This window comes from Mastigoproctus giganteus, chromosome 9, assembly GCF_048544385.1.
Source record: "Mastigoproctus giganteus isolate SK-2022 chromosome 9, ASM4854438v1, whole genome shotgun sequence".
Classification (NCBI taxonomy): Eukaryota; Metazoa; Arthropoda; class Arachnida; order Uropygi; family Thelyphonidae; genus Mastigoproctus; species Mastigoproctus giganteus.
Genome location: NC_143583.1, coordinates 67,250,287 through 67,263,704, shown reverse-complemented (window position 1 = coordinate 67,263,704; position 13,418 = coordinate 67,250,287). Strand labels below are relative to the sequence as shown.

Sequence of the window (13,418 nt, the reverse complement as noted above, 5' to 3'; positions counted from 1 at the left end):
GTTTGCGGCAATTAAGCGTAATTTACAGGGATGCATAGCGCTGTCGCACCGTAGGGCGTCGAACTTACCACAGCACCTTTTTCTCAGTAATCACTTGCCGATAGATACTAGGAGAGTGAGTGAGACCGGTAATAGCCTTAGACTGGACGCTGACGATGTGCCCTAATCTCGTAACCAGGTCAGCCTCTTTGGTCACGAGGATTGTTTCCTCCCCTCAAATTTCTGTTTCGAACGCGTATTATTATTTCTATTATTATTATTATGATTACCTCGTGTTCAGTTATGTAGCTGCAGCAGTACGAATTAGACGAATTCTTGCCTTAGATTCCATGTAACAGAACCGAGATTTCATGGCGTTTCCGATAGGAAACGTTATGAAATCCATGGAAGAGCAAAGTCAGCCACAAGTAGCCCTATTACAGGCTCTTCTACCAGCCAACTATCATACTAGGCTGAATACACCGGTTCTCGTCCGATCACCGAAGTTAAGCAGCGTTAGGCCCGGTCAGTACTTGGGAGGGTGACCACCTGGGAATACCGGGTGTAGTTGGCTTTTTGCCCTTTTTTTGACATTAGTTAATGCAGAAACAGAAAAAAAAAAAAAAATTAGTTAATGCAGAAACGCTGCTCATATTTTTCCTCAAGATCACAGCATCGATTTTCAAAAACATCAGTGCAACTACACTGAGGCCGGCCTCAGTGTAATTTAGTTTGCGGCAATTAAGCGTAATTTACAGGGATGCATAGCGCTGTCGCACCGTAGGGCGTCGAACTTACCACAGCACCTTTTTCTCAGTAATCACTTGCCGATAGATACTAGGAGAGTGAGTGAGACCGGTAATAGCCTTAGACTGGACGCTGACGATGTGCCCTAATCTCGTAACCAGGTCAGCCTCTTTGGTCACGAGGATTGTTTCCTCCCCTCAAATTTCTGTTTCGAACGCGTATTATTATTTCTATTATTATTATTATTATGATTACCGCGTGTTCAGTTATGTAGCTGCAGCAGTACGAATTAGACGAATTCTTGCCTTAGATTCCATGTAACAGAACCGAGATTTCATGGCCTTTCCGATAGGAAACGTTATGAAATCCACGGAAGAGCAAAGTCAGCCACAAGTAGCCCTATTACAGGCTCTTCTACCAGCCAACTATCATACTAGGCTGAATACACCGGTTCTCGTCCGATCACCGAAGTTAAGCAGCGTTAGGCCCGGTCAGTACTTGGGAGGGTGACCACCTGGGAATACCGGGTGTAGTTGGCTTTTTGCCCTTTTTTTGACATTAGTTAATGCAGAAACAGAAAAAAAAAAAAATTAGTTAATGCAGAAACGCTGCTCATATTTTTCCTCAAGATCACAGCATCGATTTTCAAAAACATCAGTGCAACTACACTGAGGCCGGCCTCAGTGTAATTTAGTTTGCGGCAATTAAGCGTAATTTACAGGGATGCATAGCGCTGTCGCACCGTAGGGCGTCGAACTTACCACAGCACCTTTTTCTCAGTAATCACTTGCCGATAGATACTAGGAGAGTGAGTGAGACCGGTAATAGCCTTAGACTGGACGCTGACGATGTGCCCTAATCTCGTAACCAGGTCAGCCTCTTTGGTCACGAGGATTGTTTCCTCCCCTCAAATTTCTGTTTCGAACGCGTATTATTATTTCTATTATTATTATTATGATTACCGCGTGTTCAGTTATGTAGCTGCAGCAGTACGAATTAGACGAATTCTTGCCTTAGATTCCATGTAACAGAACCGAGATTTCATGGCGTTTCCGATAGGAAACGTTATGAAATCCATGGAAGAGCAAAGTCAGCCACAAGTAGCCCTATTACAGGCTCTTCTACCAGACAACTATCATACTAGGCTGAATACCCCGGTTCTCGTCCGATCACCGAAGTTAAGCAGCGTTAGGCCCGGTCAGTACTTGGGAGGGTGACCACCTGGGAATACCGGGTGTAGTTGGCTTTTTGCCCTTTTTTTGACATTAGTTAATGCAGAAACAGAAAAAAAAAAAAAAATAGTTAATGCAGAAACGCTGCTCATATTTTTCCTCAAGATCACAGCATCGATTTTCAAAAACATCAGTGCAACTACACTGAGGCCGGCCTCAGTGTAATTTAGTTTGCGGCAATTAAGCGTAATTTACAGGGATGCATAGCGCTGTCGCACCGTAGGGCGTCGAACTTACCACAGCACCTTTTTCTCAGTAATCACTTGCCGATAGATACTAGGAGAGTGAGTGAGACCGGTAATAGCCTTAGACTGGACGCTGACGATGTGCCCTAATCTCGTAACCAGGTCAGCCTCTTTGGTCACGAGGATTGTTTCCTCCCCTCAAATTTCTGTTTCGAACGCGTATTATTATTTCTATTATTATTATTATGATTACCGCGTGTTCAGTTATGTAGCTGCAGCAGTACGAATTAGACGAATTCTTGCCTTAGATTCCATGTAACAGAACCGAGATTTCATGGCGTTTCCGATAGGAAACGTTATGAAATCCATGGAAGAGCAAAGTCAGCCACAAGTAGCCCTATTACAGGCTCTTCTACCAGCCAACTATCATACTAGGCTGAATACACCAGTTCTCTGGATGATCTTGACCAGTGCAGACGTGTGTTTCCCTTTCTCCGCTATTGTGGGGATTAGTTGGCTAGTGCCGTCTTCCGAAGGGTGTGGTTCGGCAACCCCTCTGGTTTACAACCGTTCAAGGCTACAATGTCTAACGGAGGAAGTACAGAAGTTAAGACCAGCCGTAAAGCTATGTCAAAAACAACCACCGGGAATGTAGTGAAATCGCCGCAAGTCCTATCAACGGAGGAACTAGTAGACTCCTTGAACATTCCAATCGACCTTGACTGGAGTAAATCGTGCATTCTCCGATGTGACCCAAGCGGAGCTCCATATTCGGAATCTGATATTATTTGCAGCCTGAAAGGTAAGATTAAAGGTTCAGATGTATGGCACCTAGGATCTGTGAAATTTAATTCTGTATTCATTATCTCCTTTAAGGAGCATAATATTAAAGAAAGATTCTGTTCTCTTAAGAAAATTACTGTTCGTGGCCTTGCATGCGCTATTATCCCGATTAACAAGACTCGGAAAATAGAGGTCGTTATTCACTGGCTCCCACCCCAAATTCCGAACCGCCTAGTGGCGATGCATTTCGAGAAATTCGGGACCATAAAATACCTCGAGAACATATCCACCATAAAGGACAGAGAATGGTCCCACATTCTCAGTAACAAAAAGAAAATGATAATAGAACTTAATGATGAAGTACAGGTCACAGATATACCCTATGTCATTAGGGTGCAGAAAATGACTGGAATTGTAGTCATAAGCGGAAGACCACCATCCTGCTTTAGATGCAAAAAAATTGGGCACCTTCGCAAAGAGTGCACTGCACCAAAATGCGAAAAATGCAGTAAAATAGGTCATGAAGCGGAAAACTGCATAGGCCGCACGTATGCAGGCATAATATCAAAAAACCTGAAAAACGACTTCTGTGAAGACACAGATACCTGCAATATCGATGATGTCCAGGAAACGGAGTGCATCGAAGAACCGGGAAATAAAAAAAAAAATAAAAATGATTCGGGATTAGTGGAAGAAAACCCGTCAAATATAACACCAATAATTGACGCAACACAGTTAACCCCACCAAAAATAAACCAAAGCCATAAATCACCATTAGAAAACACCTGTGAAGGCAGGCCGCAAATGTTAACAACACCTGCTGTGAATAACGACAATACAGAGTCAATACAGCCTCTAGATACGCCCAACGTGCCCGAAGGAAAGGAAAGTGAGAAAGAAAGTGAAGAAGTAAAGAAAACATCGGAGAGAAGGAAAAAAACAAAATTCGTTCCCAACTTGGTCGTAAGGAACAAGCGGGACAAAGGAAAAGAAAAGGAAGCCGCAAAACCGGATAACTAAAGAAACCAGAAGAACCACTAAATATAGAATAACCCAAGTTTACCTCCAGACAAATATTAATTCCTAAACAATGAAAATAATATCCCTAAACTGCAATGGACTGAAAGGCAATGACTCTCAGAAATTATTGATAAATTTATTAGTAAACCTAAAACCTGATATTGTTATGCTTCAAGACACCAGGATAAATGACTTAAAAGAAGTAGCCATGTTCGAACAAAAACTAAATAAAAATTATATCTCTATTTTTGAACCAGCCCAAAATAATTCAGTTGCAGGAGTAATAACACTAATTTATAAAAGAGCCCGGAATATACAAATACACGCTCACGAAACTCTGATTCCACACAGAGCATTAGGAGTAGACATAACATGGAACTCAAAAACCTTATCGTTGATCAACATATATGGGCCTACAAGACACAACGAAAAAAAACACTTTTGGACAGAACTGGAACATATACTAACAGATAAGCACACAATTATAGCGGCAGGAGACATGAATTTCTTAGAAGACAAAACAAGGGATCAAGAAAAGGCAACAGATACACCCATTCCCACATTTTCTAAAATATTCAAAACATTACATTTATATGACGCCTACCGTACACTACACCCAACAAAGAAAGAATACACATTCTTTTCTGCAAACAACGCGTCCAGACTTGATAGACTTTACTACCCAGACCACCTGGGGATCACAGTAGGAAACGTCATGCATACACCAGTTTCCTTCACTGACCACCACATGCTGATAGTTAAGCTATTAGGTGAAGTCCAAGAAAGCGCATTTGTAAACAGGGAATACCCGCTCTGGAAACTGAATGCAAGTCTCCTACAGGAAGACGAGTTTCAAGCAGAAATCAAAAAAATCAGCAGAGAAACAAAAAACGCTGAAAACCCAATAGAAGGGTGGTATAGATTTAAACAGGAGGTAAAAAAAATGGCTATTAAATTGGGGAAACAAATGAAACATAAACAGAACGAAGAAAAGAGAAACATAATAAAAGAATTACAAAGAACATACACACCCGATAGAAATATTAAAAACACAATGGAAAGAACAAAACTTAAAGAAAAACTAAAAGATATTGAAAAGAAAGAAATAGAAGGCGCATGGCTTAGAGCTAGAATTAAGGCCATCGAAAATGATGAAGGCAAAAGCAGTACAGCTTGGTTATTTGAAAAAGAAAGATGCAAGAAAAGAACCGTAAAAGCCATAACAAAAAACAATGAAACATACAAAAATGATGCAGATATAATAGCTATCTTCCACAATCACTACACGGAAACATTTGAAAGAAAACACAGCTGTGAGACCGAATCAGACACTTTCTTACAGCTGTTAAATAAATTAAAACCAGATGAAGCAGAAGAAATCGACAAACCTATATCCATACAAGAATGCAGACAAGCAATCAGAAAACTCCCAACACAAAAATCACCAGGACCAGACGGACTCACTGCTGAATTTTACAAGAAATACTTCCACATATTTGAAGACCAATTTGTAGACATGATAATAGCAATAGGAAAAACAGAAAATACACCCCAAAATTTTAACCTAGGATACATATGTACCATCCCAAAAACCGAGAATAAAGAAAATCTAAAAGACATAAACCAATGGAGAGGCATTACTCTTCTGAACACAGACTTCAAAATCTTGTCAAAAATCTTAGCGTCAAGAGTACAAATCCACTTAGTGAAAATAATCACTGATGCCCAAACGTGCGGAATTAAGGGGCGAAAAATTGAAGACACCATAATGCAGGTAAGATGCATTTATGAATATTACAAAGTAACTGAAAAACCATGCATTCTAATGGGACTGGACATAGAAAAAGCCTTTGATTCAGTCAGCCATGATTACCTACATAAAGTTATAAAAGCAACAGGATTCGGAATCGGGTTCCAAACATGGATAAGAACGTTGTACAATAAGGCTCAATCAAGATTAATAATTAACAAAAAGCTGTCTGCCCCATTCAATATCCAATGCTCCATTAGGCAAGGTGACAACCTCTCAATGATTCTGTTTGCCTTGGCTATAGAACCACTGATAAGGTCAATCCAATCAAACAAAAAAATTAGCGGAACGCGCATAGGCGAAGAGAGAGAAACTAAGGTCCTGGCGTACGCTGACGATATCACGGTGACGCTGACAACGGCTCAATCTGTAAATGAAATACTAAAAATCATGAAATCTTTCGAAAAGGCGAGCGGCCTAAAAATAAATGAAAGGAAAACAAACGCAACATTAATCGGAAAGTGGAAAAAAACACCCACCTTGCCTGAAAATATAAACAGTAAAAACGAATTTAGAATACTAGGAATCACACTAGGTGAAGAAGAATGTTACGCTAACCAATGGGAAGCATTGTGCAAGAAAGTGACCCAAAAATTATCAACCTGGAGAGGAAGACATCTCTCAGTAAAAGGGAAGGCAAGAGTGTGCAACCAGTATATAATGTCCAAACTATGGTACCTGATCGGACACATCCCATACAATGGGAAATATGCAGACAGGATTCATAGAGAATGCGCCCAGTTTATTTGGAATTCATCCTACGAACCAATGAGAAGGTCAACCCTCTTTCACGACAGTGAAGCTGGAGGCCTTGGGCTCGTTAACATCCACATAAAAACACTAATAAACAATGCGAAAATTGCAGAAAAAGCCCAAAACTCAGGAAAAGGGTGGACACCTTATGTACTAATGTTTAAACAAAAGTTACTCCCTCACAGATATGCCTACTCACTGGAAGCAAAAATAAATAGAATACCAGAAATGTTCAGAGAAATCGTGGAAGGTGAAGAGTATGCAAAAGACAGAATAGATCTCGGGAAAATTCTGGAAACAAACTCAAGAGTGACCTACACAAAAATGATAAGAAGCACTATACCACCACCACAACACAGGGAAATTCAAAGGGGAAATATAAGACTATCACCAGTACTAGAAAAAGTGTTTAAATTACCAATAAAACCGAAATATAAGACCTTCTTTTATAAAGTTCATCACTGTTGTCTGCCAACCAGAATATGGCTGGTTGCAAAAGGCATACCTATCTACAGTCCAGCCAAATGCAACTTCTGCAACGATCCAGAAACAATACACCACCTAATGATATACTGCAACGTCACATCTAAAATATGGAACGTAGTGACTCCACTGATCTCTTCATCGTCAATGATCACCGAAAAACTTGTATTCTGGTTAAAAGATGGAAAAATAGAAACAACAAAAATGATCATAATAATCATTACAATGTACGCAATATGGTCGCACAGATGCGATGAAATATACGGGAGAAATGAAGCAGGAAACATATTGATGAAAGTAAACAAATATCTCAAAGAAATCACTCATGATACCATCTACAAGAAAGCAATAACCCCGAGGGAATGGCAGAAAACAGGAGTCCTCTCTGGAGAGCAAGACAGTTACAAATACAAACCAATCGCAAATTAATCATCACAATGCCATAAATGTTTTTAAATGTGAAAACTGAACTAATAAAAGTTAAACAAAGAAATAAGATAACGTAACACAATGAAACTAATAAATTAATGTATCTTAAGAAACATTATAGGTATATGATAAATCACTATGTGTATTTCAATAAGGATTGTCAATTAGCACGAATGTATATATAACGTAAGATCTCAATAACAATTTGTACTTTAAAAATCATGTACAATATAGTTTAACAATAGCAATAAAAAAAGAAAAGCTTATGTGTAAATTAGAATAAAAAAGAAATATGGTCAAGTTATATAAAGGAGAAAGAACCTGTATAAATACAGAACAATGGAACAATATATAAACCATTCATATATAATGTGTCCAATATGAGCAACACAACTTGTGTATTCGCTTTATATGTAAACAAAAAAGAGAGATAAGTTAAAACTGAAATAATGTAACCTGGTGTCGTGAAGTAGAGCTAAATGTAAATGAATGTAAAGCAATAATAATATGTTAAACAAAAACAAAAGATGTTATCTGACAAATGAAGGTATGTAAAAATTGGAACGGAAAATGATACAATGTAATTTATAAATAATGTCATGTATGTTTACATAACAAGCTTGTATACCTAATGAGTGTAATTTATAAATAATGTAATGTATATTTACATAACAAGCTGGTATACCTAATGAGTGTAATTTATAAATAATGTAATGTATATTTACATAACAAGCTGGTATACCTAATGAGTGTAATTTATAAATAATGTAATGTATATTTACATAACAAGCTGGAATACCTAATGAGTGTAATTTATAAATAATGTAATGTATATCTATATAACAAGCTGGTATACCTAATGAGTGTAATTTATAAATAATGTAATATATATTTATATAACAAGCTGGTATACCTAATGAGTGTAACTTATAAATAATGTAATGTATATTTATATAACAAGCTGGTATGCATCATAATTGTAGGACATATCCGTTCTACTGATAAAAAAAATTCATATATCAACAAGTTGTATAGTAAAATGGAAAAGTGTACCAAAATAAAAAGGAAATATGTGAGCAAGCCTCACGTATAGAGACAATATCACATGAGCCAAAACAAATTCAGGACTGTAGTGCAATATAAGAAGGTCAATCAAATGGAAGTAAATAAAACGTATGCTAATAAGAAACGCCACTCTCAGGCGAGGATGTAACCTGAAAAGGAAAATAGAATGTGAAAAAAAAAATGTATGTAACAAAATGAAACAGAAAATGATACTATGTAATTTGTAAATAATGTATATATTGTAATTTATATTTGTATCATAAGCTGGTATATCCAAAGTATGTATATAGAAACCAATAAAATAGTACTAGGCTGAATACACCGGTTCTCGTCCGATCACCGAAGTTAAGCAGCGTTAGGCCCGGTCAGTACTTGGGAGGGTGACCACCTGGGAATACCGGGTGTAGTTGGCTTTTTGCCCTTTTTTTGACATTAGTTAATGCAGAAACAGAAAAAAAAAAAAAATTAGTTAATGCAGAAACGCTGCTCATATTTTTCCTCAAGATCACAGCATCGATTTTCAAAAACATCAGTGCAACTACACTGAGGCCGGCCTCAGTGTAATTTAGTTTGCGGCAATTAAGCGTAATTTACAGGGATGCATAGCGCTGTCGCACCGTAGGGCGTCGAACTTACCACAGCACCTTTTTCTCAGTAATCACTTGCCGATAGATACTAGGAGAGTGAGTGAGACCGGTAATAGCCTTAGACTGGACGCTGACGATGTGCCCTAATCTCGTAACCAGGTCAGCCTCTTTGGTCACGAGGATTGTTTCCTCCCCTCAAATTTCTGTTTCGAACGCGTATTATTATTTCTATTATTATTATTATTATGATTACCTCGTGTTCAGTTATGTAGCTGCAGCAGTACGAATTAGACGAATTCTTGCCTTAGATTCCATGTAACAGAACCGAGATTTCATGGCGTTTCCGATAGGAAACGTTATGAAATCCATGGAAGAGCAAAGTCAGCCACAAGTAGCCCTATTACAGGCTCTTCTACCAGCCAACTATCATACTAGGCTGAATACACCGGTTCTGGTCCGATCACCGAAGTTAAGCAGCGTTAGGCCCGGTCAGTACTTGGGAGGGTGACCACCTGGGAATACCGGGTGTAGTTGGCTTTTTGCCCTTTTTTTGACATTAGTTAATGCAGAAACAGAAAAAAAAAAAAATTAGTTAATGCAGAAACGCTGCTCATATTTTTCCTCAAGATCACAGCATCGATTTTCAAAAACATCAGTGCAACTACACTGAGGCCGGCCTCAGTGTAATTTAGTTTGCGGCAATTAAGCGTAATTTACAGGGATGCATAGCGCTGTCGCACCGTAGGGCGTCGAACTTACCACAGCACCTTTTTCTCAGTAATCACTTGCCGATAGATACTAGGAGAGTGAGTGAGACCGGTAATAGCCTTAGACTGGACGCTGACGATGTGCCCTAATCTCGTAACCAGGTCAGCCTCTTTGGTCACGAGGATTGTTTCCTCCCCTCAAATTTCTGTTTCGAACGCGTATTATTATTTCTATTATTATTATTATTATGATTACCGCGTGTTCAGTTATGTAGCTGCAGCAGTACGAATTAGACGAATTCTTGCCTTAGATTCCATGTAACAGAACCGAGATTTCATGGCGTTTCCGATAGGAAACGTTATGAAATCCATCGAAGAGCAAAGTCAGCCACAAGTAGCCCTATTACAGGCTCTTCTACCAGCCAACTATCATACTAGGCTGAATACACCGGTTCTCGTCCGATCACCGAAGTTAAGCAGCGTTAGGCCCGGTCAGTACTTGGGAGGGTGACCACCTGGGAATACCGGGTGTAGTTGGCTTTTTGCCCTTTTTTTGACATTAGTTAATGCAGAAACCAAAAAAAAAAAAAATCAGTTAATGCAGAAACGCTGCTCATATTTTTCCTCAAGTTCAGAGCATCGATTTTCAAAAACATCAGTGCAACTACACTGAGGCCGGCCTCAGTGTAATTTAGTTTGCGGCAATTAAGCGTAATTTACAGGGATGCATAGCGCTGTCGCACCGTAGGGCGTCGAACTTACCACAGCACCTTTTTCTCAGTAATCACTTGCCGATAGATACTAGGAGAGTGAGTGAGACCGGTAATAGCCTTAGACTGGACGCTGACGATGTGCCCTAATCTCGTAACCAGGTCAGCCTCTTTGGTCACGAGGATTGTTTCCTCCCCTCAAATTTCTGTTTCGAACGCGTATTATTATTTCTATTATTATTATTATTATGATTACCGCGTGTTCAGTTATGTAGCTGCAGCAGTACGAATTAGACGAATTCTTGCCTTAGATTCCATGTAACAGAACCGAGATTTCATGGCCTTTCCGATAGGAAACGTTATGAAATCCACGGAAGAGCAAAGTCAGCCACAAGTAGCCCTATTACAGGCTCTTCTACCAGCCAACTATCATACTAGGCTGAATACACCGGTTCTCGTCCGATCACCGAAGTTAAGCAGCGTTAGGCCCGGTCAGTACTTGGGAGGGTGACCACCTGGGAATACCGGGTGTAGTTGGCTTTTTGCCCTTTTTTTGACATTAGTTAATGCAGAAACAGAAAAAAAAAAAAATTAGTTAATGCAGAAACGCTGCTCATATTTTTCCTCAAGATCACAGCATCGATTTTCAAAAACATCAGTGCAACTACACTGAGGCCGGCCTCAGTGTAATTTAGTTTGCGGCAATTAAGCGTAATTTACAGGGATGCATAGCGCTGTCGCACCGTAGGGCGTCGAACTTACCACAGCACCTTTTTCTCAGTAATCACTTGCCGATAGATACTAGGAGAGTGAGTGAGACCGGTAATAGCCTTAGACTGGACGCTGACGATGTGCCCTAATCTCGTAACCAGGTCAGCCTCTTTGGTCACGAGGATTGTTTCCTCCCCTCAAATTTCTGTTTCGAACGCGTATTATTATTTCTATTATTATTATTATGATTACCTCGTGTTCAGTTATGTAGCTGCAGCAGTACGAATTAGACGAATTCTTGCCTTAGATTCCATGTAACAGAACCGAGATTTCATGGCGTTTCCGATAGGAAACGTTATGAAATCCATGGAAGAGCAAAGTCAGCCACAAGTAGCCCTATTACAGGCTCTTCTACCAGCCAACTATCATACTAGGCTGAATACACCGGTTCTCGTCCGATCACCGAAGTTAAGCAGCGTTAGGCGCGGTCAGTACTTGGGAGGGTGACCACCTGGGAATACCGGGTGTAGTTGGCTTTTTGCCCTTTTTTTGACATTAGTTAATGCAGAAACAGAAAAAAAAAAAAAATTAGTTAATGCAGAAACGCTGCTCATATTTTTCCTCAAGATCACAGCATCGATTTTCAAAAACATCAGTGCAACTACACTGAGGCCGGCCTCAGTGTAATTTAGTTTGCGGCAATTAAGCGTAATTTACAGGGATGCATAGCGCTGTCGCACCGTAGGGCGTCGAACTTACCACAGCACCTTTTTCTCAGTAATCACTTGCCGATAGATACTAGGAGAGTGAGTGAGACCGGTAATAGCCTTAGACTGGACGCTGACGATGTGCCCTAATCTCGTAACCAGGTCAGCCTCTTTGGTCACGAGGATTGTTTCCTCCCCTCAAATTTCTGTTTCGAACGCGTATTATTATTTCTATTATTATTATTATTATGATTACCTCGTGTTCAGTTATGTAGCTGCAGCAGTACGAATTAGACGAATTCTTGCCTTAGATTCCATGTAACAGAACCGAGATTTCATGGCGTTTCCGATAGGAAACGTTATGAAATCCATGGAAGAGCAAAGTCAGCCACAAGTAGCCCTATTACAGGCTCTTCTACCAGCCAACTATCATACTAGGCTGAATACACCGGTTCTGGTCCGATCACCGAAGTTAAGCAGCGTTAGGCCCGGTCAGTACTTGGGAGGGTGACCACCTGGGAATACCGGGTGTAGTTGGCTTTTTGCCCTTTTTTTGACATTAGTTAATGCAGAAACAGAAAAAAAAAAAAATTAGTTAATGCAGAAACGCTGCTCATATTTTTCCTCAAGATCACAGCATCGATTTTCAAAAACATCAGTGCAACTACACTGAGGCCGGCCTCAGTGTAATTTAGTTTGCGGCAATTAAGCGTAATTTACAGGGATGCATAGCGCTGTCGCACCGTAGGGCGTCGAACTTACCACAGCACCTTTTTCTCAGTAATCACTTGCCGATAGATACTAGGAGAGTGAGTGAGACCGGTAATAGCCTTAGACTGGACGCTGACGATGTGCCCTAATCTCGTAACCAGGTCAGCCTCTTTGGTCACGAGGATTGTTTCCTCCCCTCAAATTTCTGTTTCGAACGCGTATTATTATTTCTATTATTATTATTATTATGATTACCGCGTGTTCAGTTATGTAGCTGCAGCAGTACGAATTAGACGAATTCTTGCCTTAGATTCCATGTAACAGAACCGAGATTTCATGGCGTTTCCGATAGGAAACGTTATGAAATCCATCGAAGAGCAAAGTCAGCCACAAGTAGCCCTATTACAGGCTCTTCTACCAGCCAACTATCATACTAGGCTGAATACACCGGTTCTCGTCCGATCACCGAAGTTAAGCAGCGTTAGGCCCGGTCAGTACTTGGGAGGGTGACCACCTGGGAATACCGGGTGTAGTTGGCTTTTTGCCCTTTTTTTGACATTAGTTAATGCAGAAACCAAAAAAAAAAAAAATCAGTTAATGCAGAAACGCTGCTCATATTTTTCCTCAAGTTCAGAGCATCGATTTTCAAAAACATCAGTGCAACTACACTGAGGCCGGCCTCAGTGTAATTTAGTTTGCGGCAATTAAGCGTAATTTACAGGGATGCATAGCGCTGTCGCACCGTAGGGCGTCGAACTTACCACAGCACCTTTTTCTCAGTAATCACTTGCCGATAGAT

The 13,418-nt window shown here is 40.0% G+C and overlaps 7 non-coding genes and 3 pseudogenes across 7 annotated transcripts; all 10 read left to right on the top strand.

Annotated features, from left to right (window-relative positions):
* Nucleotides 1-434: 434 nt before the first annotated feature.
* LOC150080387 (5S ribosomal RNA) lies at nucleotides 435-553 on the top strand. Its single transcript, XR_016547488.1, has one exon. It is a non-coding gene; the product is annotated as a 5S ribosomal RNA (ribosomal RNA).
* Nucleotides 554-1,146: 593 nt separating this feature from the next.
* On the top strand, nucleotides 1,147-1,265 carry LOC150080386 (5S ribosomal RNA). Its single transcript, XR_016547487.1, has one exon. It is a non-coding gene; the product is annotated as a 5S ribosomal RNA (ribosomal RNA).
* A 588-nt stretch (nucleotides 1,266-1,853) lies between these two features.
* Nucleotides 1,854-1,972, top strand: LOC150080385 (5S ribosomal RNA; annotated as a pseudogene).
* A 6,806-nt stretch (nucleotides 1,973-8,778) lies between these two features.
* Nucleotides 8,779-8,899, top strand: LOC150080384 (5S ribosomal RNA; annotated as a pseudogene).
* Nucleotides 8,900-9,491: 592 nt separating this feature from the next.
* LOC150080383 (5S ribosomal RNA) lies at nucleotides 9,492-9,610 on the top strand. The gene has a single exon (XR_016547452.1). It is a non-coding gene; the product is annotated as a 5S ribosomal RNA (ribosomal RNA).
* Nucleotides 9,611-10,201: 591 nt separating this feature from the next.
* Nucleotides 10,202-10,320, top strand: LOC150080382 (5S ribosomal RNA). The gene has a single exon (XR_016547486.1). It is a non-coding gene; the product is annotated as a 5S ribosomal RNA (ribosomal RNA).
* Nucleotides 10,321-10,911: 591 nt separating this feature from the next.
* LOC150080381 (5S ribosomal RNA) lies at nucleotides 10,912-11,030 on the top strand. The gene has a single exon (XR_016547485.1). It is a non-coding gene; the product is annotated as a 5S ribosomal RNA (ribosomal RNA).
* Nucleotides 11,031-11,618: 588 nt separating this feature from the next.
* On the top strand, nucleotides 11,619-11,737 carry LOC150080380 (5S ribosomal RNA; annotated as a pseudogene).
* A 592-nt stretch (nucleotides 11,738-12,329) lies between these two features.
* LOC150080379 (5S ribosomal RNA) lies at nucleotides 12,330-12,448 on the top strand. The gene has a single exon (XR_016547451.1). It is a non-coding gene; the product is annotated as a 5S ribosomal RNA (ribosomal RNA).
* A 591-nt stretch (nucleotides 12,449-13,039) lies between these two features.
* On the top strand, nucleotides 13,040-13,158 carry LOC150080378 (5S ribosomal RNA). Its single transcript, XR_016547484.1, has one exon. It is a non-coding gene; the product is annotated as a 5S ribosomal RNA (ribosomal RNA).
* Nucleotides 13,159-13,418: the final 260 nt, after the last annotated feature.